The sequence below is a fragment of the Choristoneura fumiferana genome, chromosome 17, assembly GCF_025370935.1.
Source record: "Choristoneura fumiferana chromosome 17, NRCan_CFum_1, whole genome shotgun sequence".
Taxonomy (NCBI): domain Eukaryota; kingdom Metazoa; phylum Arthropoda; class Insecta; order Lepidoptera; family Tortricidae; genus Choristoneura; species Choristoneura fumiferana.
The window spans coordinates 13,567,500-13,582,283 of record NC_133488.1 but is presented as its reverse complement, the minus strand read 5'-3'; the positions used below and the strand labels follow the sequence as shown (position 1 = coordinate 13,582,283).

At 36.1% G+C, this 14,784-nt stretch overlaps 1 protein-coding gene across 2 annotated transcripts in view; it reads right to left on the bottom strand.

The window, feature by feature from the left end:
• LOC141437382 (integrin alpha-PS1-like) overlaps nt 1-14,784 on the bottom strand; it is a 70,926-nt gene that overhangs the window by 55,523 nt on the left and 619 nt on the right. The gene's annotated exons all lie outside the window — the stretch shown is intronic.

Below are 14,784 nucleotides of genomic sequence, written 5' to 3'. Positions count from 1 at the left end.
GATCAAATTTTTGCTCACAGGTTTATGAACTCGACTGTACTTCAATTAGTTGTAGATGGATTCAAATCTAGATTAACAATTTAAGTCGTTAAGATATTGGGTATTATTATAAGGGTGTGAATCAAACATAAACATTAAAATTCCATAATTTATTTATCTTCATGGTATTCCACGGTAACTACAAGGTAACCTACAGATACGTACAGTTATACGCGACAACTCTATTCCATCTCCTGCGCGATCAATTATAGACGACTGCTCCCGATAGCAACGGAAAAACTTAGAGCCATTAGAAGCACAGTTACGTAAAACACACGGCAGTACAAATGTGGTAAAAAGTAAAGAACTGGTCAGTTCTGCGCAGAGACGAGTAACGGGCCGGCGCGCATCCACAGTCAATGGATTTGAAAAACTGGTCGAGGCTCTTGGTCCGCATTTAATGGACAGACAGCGACATCGATTATAAAGCATTTGACCAGCCAGACAACTGGTATTTTGATAATACTAGGAGCCGTATAAATTTACGTGGACATGGCTTTCGGATGTTCTGTTGCTCAATTTTGTCTTCTTTACTTTGCTTTTTAACTCAATCTTGAAAAAAATATTTTGGATCAATTAAATTCGGGTAATGAAACGCCTTAATTTACTTCCCAAATTTTTTTTTGTCAAAAAGATAAAATTTTATTGATGAAACAGAAAAGTCAGATAATAGGTACTACACACACAATCAGTCAAATAACCCGCCCCGCGTCATACCAGGTGCAAAGGTGGCCAATACCCTCGCCGCGTTGCCGCGTTGAACAGCGAAGGACAACCTTTCCAAATTATTATTTGTCCTAAGATTCTTTTATCATATTTTTCAGTTGTCAGATATAAGAAAGCTCATTTTTCATATTCATAATCACGCTTTTGACAAAATTATATTTCGTCCGATGAATATCATGAGAGACCGTCATCAGCGGAGCTCCTAGTCAGCTTAGTTAAGGTACGTACTTTACGCCTTAATGCAGCTCTAATATATCTTAACGTAACTTTGCCTATTTACTTCCTAAATATATGAATATTTCCGAATTTATTAATTTAATTTATCTAAGCACATAAGTTTATGACGACATTGCACGTATGGTTCTCGAATGAAAAGGAAAAAAATATATAAATAAGGTTTAAAATTTCGTGGCAACTGATATAGTTAATCTAGTTCAATTATTTTTCACAAAGGCAATATATGGAAAATATATAATCTTTTTTACGTTTTTTGTTAGAACTCGTAAGTTTTTAACCACTGAATTTTGACCCTTGCAAAATGAGTGCATCGTACATATCTATGATTTAATTTCTATGATCAGTTTACAGTTGTTAAGGTAGCTTTACCAGTTTCCGATTGACCGTTAGCGCCACTAGGTTGCGCCTGAGTGCCTGAGTTAGAATACCACCTCATAATTGCCAGCGCTTTTTAGTCCACTCAATTTAGGTAGGTAGATAGGATGCTGTCAATTCGTTCTTTCGCCTTACGGTTTCCACTCACGCATAATAATATGCTCTGATTTAAACGAGATCTTTTTTTTTTCATTATTTGGCGTTCATTTTAAAAGCGGTTTCTCCCTATTTGGACGAAATCGTGAAAGTACCTGCGTAAAAATCGTTTTACTGTGCTGAATTTGGAAAGAGATAAAATTTTATTTGGTACTTTTATCGGTAAGGTTTATAGTCAGTGAATCTGATGCATGAACGAATTTATTGTATAATTGATAAAATAATGTGTCTTTTGGCAGATGGCGGAACCGACTCACTCTGGTAGAAGAGCTTAAATACATTCTGGTAGCTTCAACAAGGAAAGATCGACCACAAATATACATACAGTTGTAATGGAGTTGTCTTTGAGGATCTTTCGCGTTGTGTTAAGAAACTCTTGTCAAACAGACTCTAAAAGGCTAAAACCTTCTAGTAATTCATAAAATAGCGGCTCCGAACACACACCAACCAGTTTTGCGGCTACTCAAAGTGCTATTTACTTCGTAAACCCAGTATTTTAATGCAGATAGGCAGCACAAGGGTTGAGAGCTGACGTGCGGTTGCCGTAGAATTATATGAATTTGCCTCCTTACGCATTTTATGGTAAATTGGACGCAATTATGTGTACATAGCTTCAGTTTAAAGTTTCATAGCGCGCATAATTAATTTAATTATGTTGAACTGTAGATAATAAATTGTTTTTTTTCCATGAAGGCTGCTTCATTTAACTAAGACAGGTGACGTCCCTATCGATATTTTAGTGTCAGGTATAAGTACCTATATAGTACCATCCACGAAGACGCGTGATTTTGTCAAAATTAGCCATTAATGACATTGTAATAAGAACCACGGCACGCGTCATCGTGAATGACTCTACCTATAAACCGGGTTTAAGTAAATTTGTTGTTTTAGTCTTTAGTTGAATACAACGATACATTAGGCAACATATAGCCCCTGCTTGAACAACAGTGGTATCTGATAAGCGGCCTTGATATCTCAGCTGCGATATTTGACTTGACTTCAATGTTTGTTCTGTACTATGCAGTGGTGCCAGTAATATTTTATTAACCTCGCACTGAAAGCTTATACCTATGTTGAATTACTCGTTTCGTTTTAAAATTAATTCAAAATTACTTTTATCGGTTCATTACCTACATTAGTTAGTTCTGTGTATTATGACTTAGCCCAAATCTGGGATCAAAATCAAAACGAAATGACTCTTCAGACAGTCTTTCTATCAGACTTTTCATCTTTTTACTTTTTTTTAATTGTCCTCTATAAAATACTTGTTAAATAAATGTTATATTTGAATTTTGAAATATTTTTAAGCAAATTACAATACAATTGCCACTCCAGGCGTTATTGAAATTATTTATATTTATTTAAACAATGAATTTTTACATAAAAATTAAAATAAAAACACATAATACAATTGAAATTATTGTAAATGCTAAATTTTACTGTGTATGTATTTAATCCTAGTTCTCTACACCGTCTTTTCTAAGTTTACCTACTTAAGTTCCTTACCATTAGTTTTATGGCTTAAAACAACAAAGATCTAAACTTCATTTTCAATTAGAAGTCAATGTGATCATATTGTTTTTATTCTGATGTAGGAACTGTCATATAGAAATGGTAAAGCAATTATCTGGTCGACTTTAAAAAAACCGGCCAAGAGCATTTTTTTAAGGATTTCATATTTTGTACGGAATAATCCAAGTTTAGGTATACTTATTGTATGCTGCTATTTACTCTTAAACTACTAATAATTCTCAAGAAAACTTAACCTTTATAGTTTCAAGTTTGATATACTGATATACCTGATTTTTTTCAAAATTTTCCACCCACCGGTTTAGATTTGGTGACGCTCGATTTTAATGAAAATTTGTCCTTTAAAGTTGAATATTTTGCAAACACATCACTGAATCGAAAAATCGTTGTAGCAACCCCCTCATGGTTTTAAAAGACTTATCCAACGATACCCCACACTACAAGATTGGACAAGAAAAAAAAACACCCCCACTTTACGTCTATGGGAGGTACTCAAAAAAAAAATTTTTTTTTAATTTATAATTGTACCATTTGTCGGCATAGTTTACATATATATTCGTGCAAAATTACAGCTTTCTAGCATTGATAGTCCCTGAGCAAAACCGCGGATGGACAGACAGACAGACAGACATGGCGAAACTATAAGGGTTCCGTTTTTGCCATTTTGGCTACGGAATCCTAAAAATACTTAATATACCAATGTGACCAGAGATTTCCAATAGTTTCGCTACTGAACGTACAAATACAAGTCGTTAAGGTAATTGGACGCGAACTGCTCATCTGTTAGGTACTCGATTGAGTGACCTTTTAAGGTTCGACTACATCGCAGTCGAGATCCGACCAAGTCAGCTGTCAAACGATCCTATTGACCTTCTGTACATCACGTTACTTTGAAGGGGCGGGTTATCGAATCGAGTCCTTAGTATTAAATTGCATGACCTGTGCATAAGTGGGGGTACGATTTGCCTTATGATGGGTTCTAAATTTCCAAATATAAAGCCTCTTACAAAACCAATTAAGCGCAACAAAGAAATAAGTACAATAAAAATTTATTGTTTTGGACATACTTATTCACATAACTTGGTCAGGTACTTACTTTGTTCACAAACAAAAAAATAAGTATTAAGTGTTAGCATATCCCTTGGAGTGGCAGCGCCATATTTAAAATTTACTGCCAAGTGGCGCGGCCATTTTGAAAAAATCTCCCTTGAGTGGCAATGACACACCTACGAATTAATTTCGCGAATTCGCGAATTTTATAAAAAATATCACCAAAAAAAACACTTTAATGTTATAAATAAGCCTTACAGTGATAGTTTAGCATAAAATAGCATATCTAATTAAATAACAATGAATGACCTTCCATTTCTGTGAACTTTATTGTTCATTTTCAAATATCTGTTAATCAAATTTTTGTCAGCCATGTATTAAATAACTATAATTACAAAATAAAACAATTACCTGTAGAAAACACTGATTTATTTCGTAAAATATTAATTTATTTACGGAACAAAGCCCTTTTATAGTCTTTCAATAGCAAATAATAGTATAATACGAGGTTTCCAAAAATACCAGCGCACGGCAGCGGCCACACAGTGAAAGTTAAACAGAAATAAGTAACAGATATATTTCAGTTTCATTATCATCGCGGTCTAGTAATTTTCCTCTCATGTGGTGGGTTTTATTGTTTTCCCTTTTTATAACTAAGCCTCCGATGCAAATTATATCCGCATCCTACGCACCAGAGCATACTAAATTATAATTATATTATTGATCGAAGATCTCTAGGTACTTATAATAACTTGATTGTAAACGGAAAAAAATCAAGTAAATTTTCACCAAAATGTCCCAAATGCAACCGATCAATGAGCTCAAAACTTTAAAACACGCGACGGGCTTGACTCCAGTCAGATTAAAGCATTCCTTTGTTGTTTTGACGGTATGGGAAGTGGTAAAAAAAACTTCTCAGTAACGCAGCACGACCATAAGTACGGGATCGCCCTGTTAAGGGTTTACCTGTCCAACGCATTGTGTCCGAGACTCCGATGTATTATAACTGCTTCTGAGAAGTTACGTCCTAACCTCGATACATTTAATCTGTACCAAATTAGAAAAGCTTGCCTATTTTGGCAGCTGTAGTTGTATTTGTAGCTTAGTAGTAGATTGGTATTTGTAGCGTATTTACGGTTAACACTGCATGTATTGTACGAGCTTAGTGGGCAAGTAGCTATGATATGAATTTAATGTGCCAGAAGACGGCTTTGATGACTCAGGATTATACTTCAAGAGCGATGATTTCCGCACCATGACCGCACGTGGTGGTATTAGTCAGTATTAGAAGTTTTTTAGAAGTATAGGACGACCAACAATATGAATAGCTGCGAAGCATGTGATCATTCGTGAGCGTACGTCATTTATTATTTAATTACTCTCGTGTAGCTTACCCGTTATATTATAATAAACGATGATGTATTTTAAAGAACTTGACTTATGGGTAAGGGTTATTGCACACTAAAGATTTTTACAGAGTTACTAATTAAAATGGTATGATTCTATCTTGACTTCGCTATAGGTAAGCGATACAAGAATAAGGTAATCCTCATTTATGTTAGCCTTTCGAATATAAGGGCTCTTGTAAGTATACATTTCAGGAATAATATTCCAATAACACTAACAAGGAGTCCACAGTAGTTTGCAATTGAACATGTGAGAGGCAATCCGTAACCCGAGGGCAGGTATTTACCATAACAAGGGGAACAATAGGCCGGCCATTGCAAGGAGAAGCGGGCTTAACTAGGTGTAAAACGAGCTCTGGTACGAGATGTGGCCCTTTGTAGTCCATGAACTAGAAATCTCCTTAAGGGATTATGTTGCAAATGCCCTTTGAACGCTATCTGTAGTGTACCAGCACAAAACTGTTTAAACAATGTTCTGTTAAATAAAGGATTGTTTTCAAACATTTGCATTTGCTACGTATGTTCTCAGCCGTAGAAGCAAGCGTTTACGCCGGTGCGTCTGAAATGTTGATTTTATCGAATACAAGTATAGTATATCGAACACATTTTCTCTTGATTGTTAAACTAAGTACCTATTTATTTTGTAGGAGATGATTTACAGAAATAAAACTGAATATTCATTTTAAAAACCGTAATCGTCGAAAGCATGTGTAAGCGATTTCTTATTTCAGATTTTAACTTGAAAGGTATGCAATACTTATGCACTTTAGCGAAAGTGGTCGGTGTTGGACAGAGGTCCGATGCCATAGCGGGCAGAGCGGCGCAGACGTCCAATTAGAGGGAATGTGCGGCCCTCGGGAATCCGCCATTCTTCACAGGGAGTTACAATTTATACTTCACTGTGCACACTTTACTACCACCCCGGGCAATAACTCTAATATCCAATGAAGGCATATTACGCGGAGCGCACTCAAACCGTAATTTCCTGATTTCATGATACCACTTATAACGGAGAACATCGGAGAAAACATTCCGTGTATTCGCATTAAACGCAAAATTTCGTAAGACCCATCATCAGATATCGTTTCTTAATTTAAGTGAATATACAAGATTAAATGAGAGGATGCCGGTTTGAAATCCGCCTGTAGGTAGACAAGGCTCTCCTTAAAAGGCGGCTTGTCGACAATGGCCTGGGAACTCAGCTCATTTGAGGAGAAAATATCATCTCGGACTCAAGCCGAGCTCGGACTGCTTGATCGGTTCGCTTTTTAAATGCAACTTTACAGGCTACGTGTCATGACAAATACGAAGAAGACTGGAATGACCGCTGCTAAATTACTTGAAACACTTTTAGAGTAAGTATTTTTATTTTCTTGAGGAACGCTGTACTTGTTTTGCAAAAAATATTTACTTAACTACACGCTGCATGTTTTGTTTATGATTGTTGGTAATCTTTATCGGCGTCATAAATTATATTTTATTTTAAAGTTTGGCACGTTCGCGTTGGAGTTGAAACAGGTTTAAGGTAAGGTTATTTCGAGGTACCTATTTAACGTTTTATTACCAGAAATTACGTTGATGTTGTTAAGCCTCGGTTATGTTAAGAAGATAGGTAGGTAATGGGTAGATGAAGACTTAATTTCACAGAAGCAAAAAATATTAATTAATGATTATACCTACCTATGATACCCATCTATGATCAAGGACTGTAAAATTAATAAGGAACTTTCTTTTACAATATTTGTCATAGCTTACTATCGTGCTTTCACTGGCAGCACAAGGAACGCGTTGCTTGCGTCACAAGCTAATATGTGCGTCACCTTGAGCTGCGAGTAAACAGGGGCCGTAGCGTGGTCGAGTGATATCACCAGGATTATCATTATCACTCGTATTTGATGTGATAACAGCTTAGCACTAGATAGGATTTGACGCGGGCGCCGGCGTTGTAGACAGTAGGTAGGTAACTAAAATTCAGGTAGGTATCTATAATTCGATAAACATGTATCTATTAGAATCAACTTGCAGCGCCAATATGTCTTCAAAAAACGAGCCTACTTTTCTCTGAAAGGGCATGCAACGCACCCGTACCTATTCGACTTATGTAATGGGTGTTCATGGGCGGCGGTGATTGCTTTCCATCAGACGACCCACCTGTTCTTTTTGCCCCTATCGCAAAAAAAAAGCATTTGTAGCATGTAGTAAGTAGTTGGAATGTTGGAAACGTTTAGATGAAAGTATTCGCCTACAAAATATTTTGATCTTACCAAGTTTTGTTGCTCAGATTTTAGTTTTATTTTTTCATATCAAAACTTTGCATCGAAATAGATTTTCAGTGAGAAAACCTAACCTTTTAAGGATTGGAGTTTTAAATTGTTAAGAAGATTACGAAAATGCTTTCTTAATGCACAGATATGCAAAATACTCTCCAAGTCAGATCTCGATTCGACATCGGTGAGTCACGGTACAAATGATCGTAAAGAACAAGGTACCTGATCATTGCTCCAAACTTTATAGAGAAACTATTTTAATTTACCTCTTACGCTCTCAGCAACCCTTTTAAATTATCTTAATCGAGACCTCAAACAGCTATATAGCAACAAAAAGCGTAATCATTAAGCGTTTTGACGTTGCTTTTTCCTGCAGGCTCCGGCGCTCGTCCTACAACAAAAGAGCTCCGGGCAGGATTTGAAGAGAACAAACTGCGATGACCTTGCACGCGCTAACGAAGGCTGCACTCCATACAAGGCTGGCTACAACAAAAAAGAAATAAAATCCGGCCGCGTAAAGACCTGCCACAAAAAATAAACTAGTAAAAGAGCGACCGATACTTAGAACGACGGTGCGGCGGTTGAAATGCAGCAAATATCGGTTGTTTTCAAGAACATTCAACAAGTTATGGGGTATTCTGTTCTGCTACAATATTAATTAGAATATTTACACTGTTTTTAAGAAAGAAAATCTTTTAATTAGGTACAATCCATCAAAGGCGAATGATCAAAAATAGTAGATTGTACAACAAGAGCATGCGAGTCATTTTACCACCTCACGTTCATATAGCCACCCGAGCCGGTACGCCGAGGGTGGATAGAAACGTCGAGGGGAAAATGAGTTTAATGCTAGAGTTTTACACTGCTTTTCACTTCGATTGTGAGGAAATGAAATAGCAATAGTGGAAACAATAATTGTTTACTTACTATAAACCTTTTGTTTTTCATGAATTTGTAAATTTTTAGTTTTATTGTTTTATTTTGTTTGATTTTTAGTTTTATATAAATTAAAAATGATTAAAAAAATATGTAGTAACTTTTTTGTGTGTGACACCTGTTAGATGAAGATTTAACTTAATGCACTAGAGCATAAAAACTCATTTTATGTCGCCTAGATCCAGCATAAACATGAACTTTATGAGCATGAGAAGTGAAATAGTAATTATTCCACTAACTTCTCTTAATACATATAAATGCAGCTTAGTATATTTTCATTTAAGTACAATGTTTTAAATAGAACTAATTTTCAGCACTAAAATTAATTAGGCGAATTCTGCGTATTTCTGAAGATCATTTTGAGAGATGAATCCTTACTTTAAACGTTGGACATGATTGCCAGACAATGGATAATATGTGATAATGCCAGAATCAAATAGGTACCTATCATTTGGTTTGGTTGACGCAGAATGCATAGAAGAGATTTGCTCATCGTGTTGAGTGTTGTGTTGAACGCTAATCAATACAGGCCTACAGATAGTGAAGTACCAAACACGACTATTGGAGCGTGTATGGAACAGATGTGGTGCGAACTAGGTTACGGTGATAGCATATCGCGCGTGCACGAATCGCGCCGCGAACGATTCTCTAAGTACACAATCATGTTTTGATTTCTCGCCGTATCACTAAAAATGAGAGTCGTATAAATAAGTGCGAGAGTGCGAAATATTATGCTTTAATCAATCTTCAGATAAGTCAGATACAGGACGAGTTTGGGATTCTTTGTATATATTTGTAAATGAAAATGCAAAGTTACGTAAATTTTTGTTGTTGGTCTTAGATTTTGAGATTTAAACATGAAATCGCTAATTTACTGAACTATTCAACAATACATCGGCAAGTCAGTTTAAGTCAAGCTTTCAACACTTGGTCACACAGATTATTGCTCCATTTCCCGCTACTGTCTGTCGTTAATTTGAATAAACGGCCAGTGTTGATTTACTGGTTAATATCTCATTGTACAGAGCAGGGATTGAAGACTGGTTGAATAGCTTTGAAAATGCAAATCTTAACGGACAGTTCATAAAATGCAAACTCGTACCTACACGCGTCGAGTTTATTCGACCGTATATTCCGCAGTGAAGAAACCAGAAACAACAGTACCACTATACCATGAGTTTACAGTGACCGTACTCGATAGCGACGGCGTAAATTATTTATAGAGGCGCTGTACAATTCTCCATACAAATAATTTACGCCGTCGCTATCGAGTACGGTCACTGTAAACTCATGTTAGTGGTACTGATTTGCAAAGACATTTTGACGCATGCGACGAAATGTCCTAGTATTGGACATGCTAATGCCCAATAGATGACCCTGATGTCACCTCTGTTGCTATGAGATTAAAGACGAAAACTACTAGGACAGTGATCATTTCTTTGTTCCGATTGAGCTGTGTGAACGTGTGAACCTATGTGTCGATCTTAGATAAGTAATTGCGAGTAATAATGAGATTTAAGAAGTACTGTTTCCTAAGTGGTCTGTGCTGGATTGGAGCAAGCGCCTACGCACTATGCAGCAGTTGTGGGCGGCAGCCGAGCCTTCACTTATACTCGTACTTGTTCTTGAACTGTTGAGATTTCATTCTGTCATTGTATTGTGTTGCATATTTTGATTGTCAAAAGTGAGCAACACTTACTTAGGTGTCTTAAACTAAGAACGAGTAGCTATTTAATATGAATGTATACTTAATTTACTTTTTGTTTGCACATATAACTACAGGTTAGTGAATATATAATATTGCAATTAAGTTTCCTGGTATTCACTATCTTTTTTGTAGAGGTAGAAGATAATAATGTGGTATGCTTGGAGTTAAAGTTGCATACCTGCATAGATTATACTATTATTATTAAAGGCTGTACGTGTACATAATAAGTCGACTATCAGTTTAACTGCATACAAGATTTATAAATATCGGCGTAAATAAACATGTTACCTCAACTGAGGCCGAGTTGTTCAGTAATTGGAGCAGTTTCACATGTCAGGGGAGAAATACGGGAGCCATTACGGAAGCGTCAGGTCGTGATTACTCCGACGACACCATAAACAAACATTATCTTTTTCCATCAATGCACTAATAAATCAACAACTTGAACGTTTTATAGTTAACATTTATCAAACTTTCAAGTAGTTTTTTATGGGATAATTTTTGTTTATGGCCATTAAGCAAACCAATGGAAGGTGGAAGCGCTGCCTACCTATCGTACAATATAAAAACTAACCATTTCCATCACAAAAGCCCGACTGCGATCACTAATAAGTGCACAACACTAAATAATGATAGGAATTATTTTTCTTCCTCTTCTTTTAGTACTATACGAATCAAGAAGTCCGATGCATCTTATAATATAGCTGAGCGTCTTGCGATCGTGCGGCACTAAGATCGAAGAACTTGGGTATCCGCCCAATTAAATCCACAGTAAAATTGAATACCTACTAAAGCTAATAAATTCCATGTTTTCTATTAAAAGCATTCGTTCGAAGATAGAAATGAGCTTTGCACCCCGTCGGGCTTGACGTGTGAACATTTTAATTGGGAAGAATCGCTCATTGGGGGACAACCCCACTTAACCAGAAATAGGATTATTGAAACTAACTGCGGTTTCCGAAACTATGTGTTCACACGTATGTCGGAATTTGAACACGTACTTATCAAAAATATCATTCCTAAAATAACGTTATTTTACAAGGTTAGTTAACGATCTGGCGCATCGTAAAGCCAGTTCTCGTGATTTTTACCTTAACCAACATGTTATATATTAGAACAATAACTGTATGCCAACCGCTCGTCGCAAACAAATAAATAACAATGAATACATAGTCACAAAATCGTGTCAATCTATGAGATATGTTTTTATTTGTGGATAAAACTCGTAACTTGCGTCGCGCCCACGTGTTTAACAGATTTTGTGTGCCGACATTCTTCTATTTTGGTAAAGATGGCATGTGAATATTTTGAAGTACCTATGTAGTTTAAAAAATATTTCATTAATAATGAATGATAATAATGATTAACTCATTATTTGATAAAAGAGATTTATTTTATTATGTTTATTTATAAATTGGGAACAAACGGCATAAAAATAATACAAAACATACTTAACCACATTTCAGTTAAGGCTTTAGTCACCTTTAACTAAACTGTTTCCATTTACAGCTATTTTTTGCAATATAAGCAATCCTATATAACTTAATTTAGAACTAAAAAAAACCGGCCAAGAGCGTGTTGGACTCGCCCAAAATAGGGTTCCGTAGCCATTACGAAAAAATTAAGTAATATTTTTCTAATGATTTCGTATTTTATACGGAATCTTCCAAGCTTAGGTACCTTAGGCTGCTATTTACTTTTAAACTACTAATAATTCTCAAGCAAACTTAACCGTTATAGTTTTCCTTTTAAATAAATAAATAATAAATAAATAAATATCACGGGACAATTCATACCAATTGACCTAGTCCCAAAGTAAGCTTAGCAAAGCTTGTGTTATGGGTACTAAGCAACGGATAAATAGGTATAATTAATTATATAGATATAGATACATACTTAAATACATATTAAACACCCAAGACCCGAGAACAAACATTCGTATTTTTCATACAAATATCTGCCCAGACACGGGAATCGAACCCGGGACCTCAAGCTTCGTAGTCAGCGGTTCTCTAACCACTAGGCCATCTGGTTGCAAGTTTTGATATACTTACTACCATTGTGAATTTTCTCAAATTTTTCCACCCACCGGTTTAGATTTTAGAGGGGGGGGGGGGATAGTATTTTGGCCGTGTGGTTATTTTGTTGCCAGTACATTTCACATACTCGTACTATCTTGCCACACATTTCCGTTACGTTATTGTTTACCTCAACTCATTACTATTCACAGGACCTCGGCATCGGCACAAATACGAAGTTTACGCAGCTAAGTAAAATAACACAAAGTTTATACTTACATCGAGGAATATTGATGAGATAGCAACGAGCACAACTACAGAACCAGTGTCAAGTTATGTGACACACATGAAGCTACCAGTAACAAAATATACATGGTACCACAGATGGGACCTAGTAAATGCAGGTATCATATTTAATATTTGCATATTGAGCCCGAATAATATTTACACTGTATGTTCAGGGGTAAAAGCCGGATACCGGTGTGATATCAAACCGATGGGGAGTAAAAACTTTCAATTTTATTTTAATCACAATTCAGGTAATTGAAATGTGAAATGTATAAAATTGACCTATATAAGTCTGATCTTGCTAATACCGTTCTACCTTTGTAACCGCAGCTTTGACTAACGATGCCAAAATGTATTTCAAGATCCTTAGGCAAAATTTAAAAACTCAAAAAGTACTCGTACTTAGAGTTGTGGATAACGCTCATTTCGAGGTTTAATGACTCGAAATCTTAAGACTCCAGAGTCTTAAAGACTCAACTATATTTGAGAATTAAATTTGCTTATTTTGTGCGTATGGATGCAAAAAATCGTCTTTGCGGCCTTTGAGTCGTTAAGCCTCGAGAGTCTTTAGGGTTCGAGTCTTTAAGCCTCAAAATGAGCGTTTTACACAACACTACTCGTAGTACCTGGGTAAATTTCATATAGGCGGAAAATTAATCAAATTAAGCGTTTGTATTCCCTGGTGTTGGAACTCTTCCAAGAGAGAAGTCCAATATCTCATGATTCATTCCGGGGTTTTCCAATAGCAACAGCGTCTGAGATGAAGCGAATTATGATGATTCGCAGAATCATGAGTTCTGGTTCTTAATCTCAAAAAATTGTCTACCAACCTGTTAGAGTTAGAGAAACGTGTTAAAAAAATTCAATCCAACTAAAGTTCAATTATTTATCTTACAAGTAATTATATGTAGTCGTCGAAAAAATATTATGAATATGAATAATGAATAGACACTATAAGGCTGGGTAACTAACTATCACCTATATTAATTATGACATGATCTTGATTATATAATTATAGTGACTGACGCAGTTAACTTCCGTTACACCGTAACGAACTTATCAAATAGTCCCCCTAGACAGGAGATAGCCTGACCAACCTAGCGGTTCAGTTCAGTCTACGTCGCCTTCAGATACCGGTACAGTAATTGCGGATACAAGTGTTATTATGTGGTTGCTGGAGAACGAGGTTTGCCAAGACAGTGCATTGATCCGAGCGGAGTAGGTCACAGCCTGCAACCTCCTGGCGCCAGCTCAGGATGATCCGTATATTTGCTCAACGAAAGAAATACACTACATATTATAAAGTGTTATTTAGTACTTACTAGTTTTTGCCTGAGACTTCATCTGCTAAGAATACTCATAATATACCTACTTAGGATTAAAGGTGCCTTACTGTGGCCGTTAGAGTAGAGTACCTACTTAGGCTAGATTTTCGAAGATCTTTACAATGTAGGTACTCGTATAATTGGGTCGGTAAATTAGCGTTTATGGTACTAAATTGTACGTTCTACTTGATATTAACAACTTGATCTGCTTGTCTGTTATGCCTCTTCAAGCTTAAGCCGCTGAACAGATTTAGATGAAATTTAAAGACAGTGAGTTTGGAACTCCGGGAAAGAACACAGGATAAAAGTTTTTAACCCGAAATGCGTAGTTCCCATGGGATAGCGATATAAACGACTTCACACTATACAGCTAGTAGAATATAGAATATGTCGTAAACCGACTAGCAAGTCAATAATAAAAGCACCTGCGTAAGGCTGGCAAATAATGTTTTAATTACTTTGTATTTTTTATTGACACCTTCAGACGTGGCGATTCGGGCATTAACTCAGACAGGTAAAAACGACAAACTTGACGTCCCGAAATGTTGGTCCTTTTTTTACTTTAACCGGTCCGTATTAAACATTACAGAGTTATACCTACAGGTATACAATGATACATGCATATCATTTCACAAGTACATTCTTTACTTCTGAACACTTAACTTTTTTATAAAACAAAAAAATACTTGCAAAGCTTTGCAAGTTTTCTTGTGAATGTTGTAA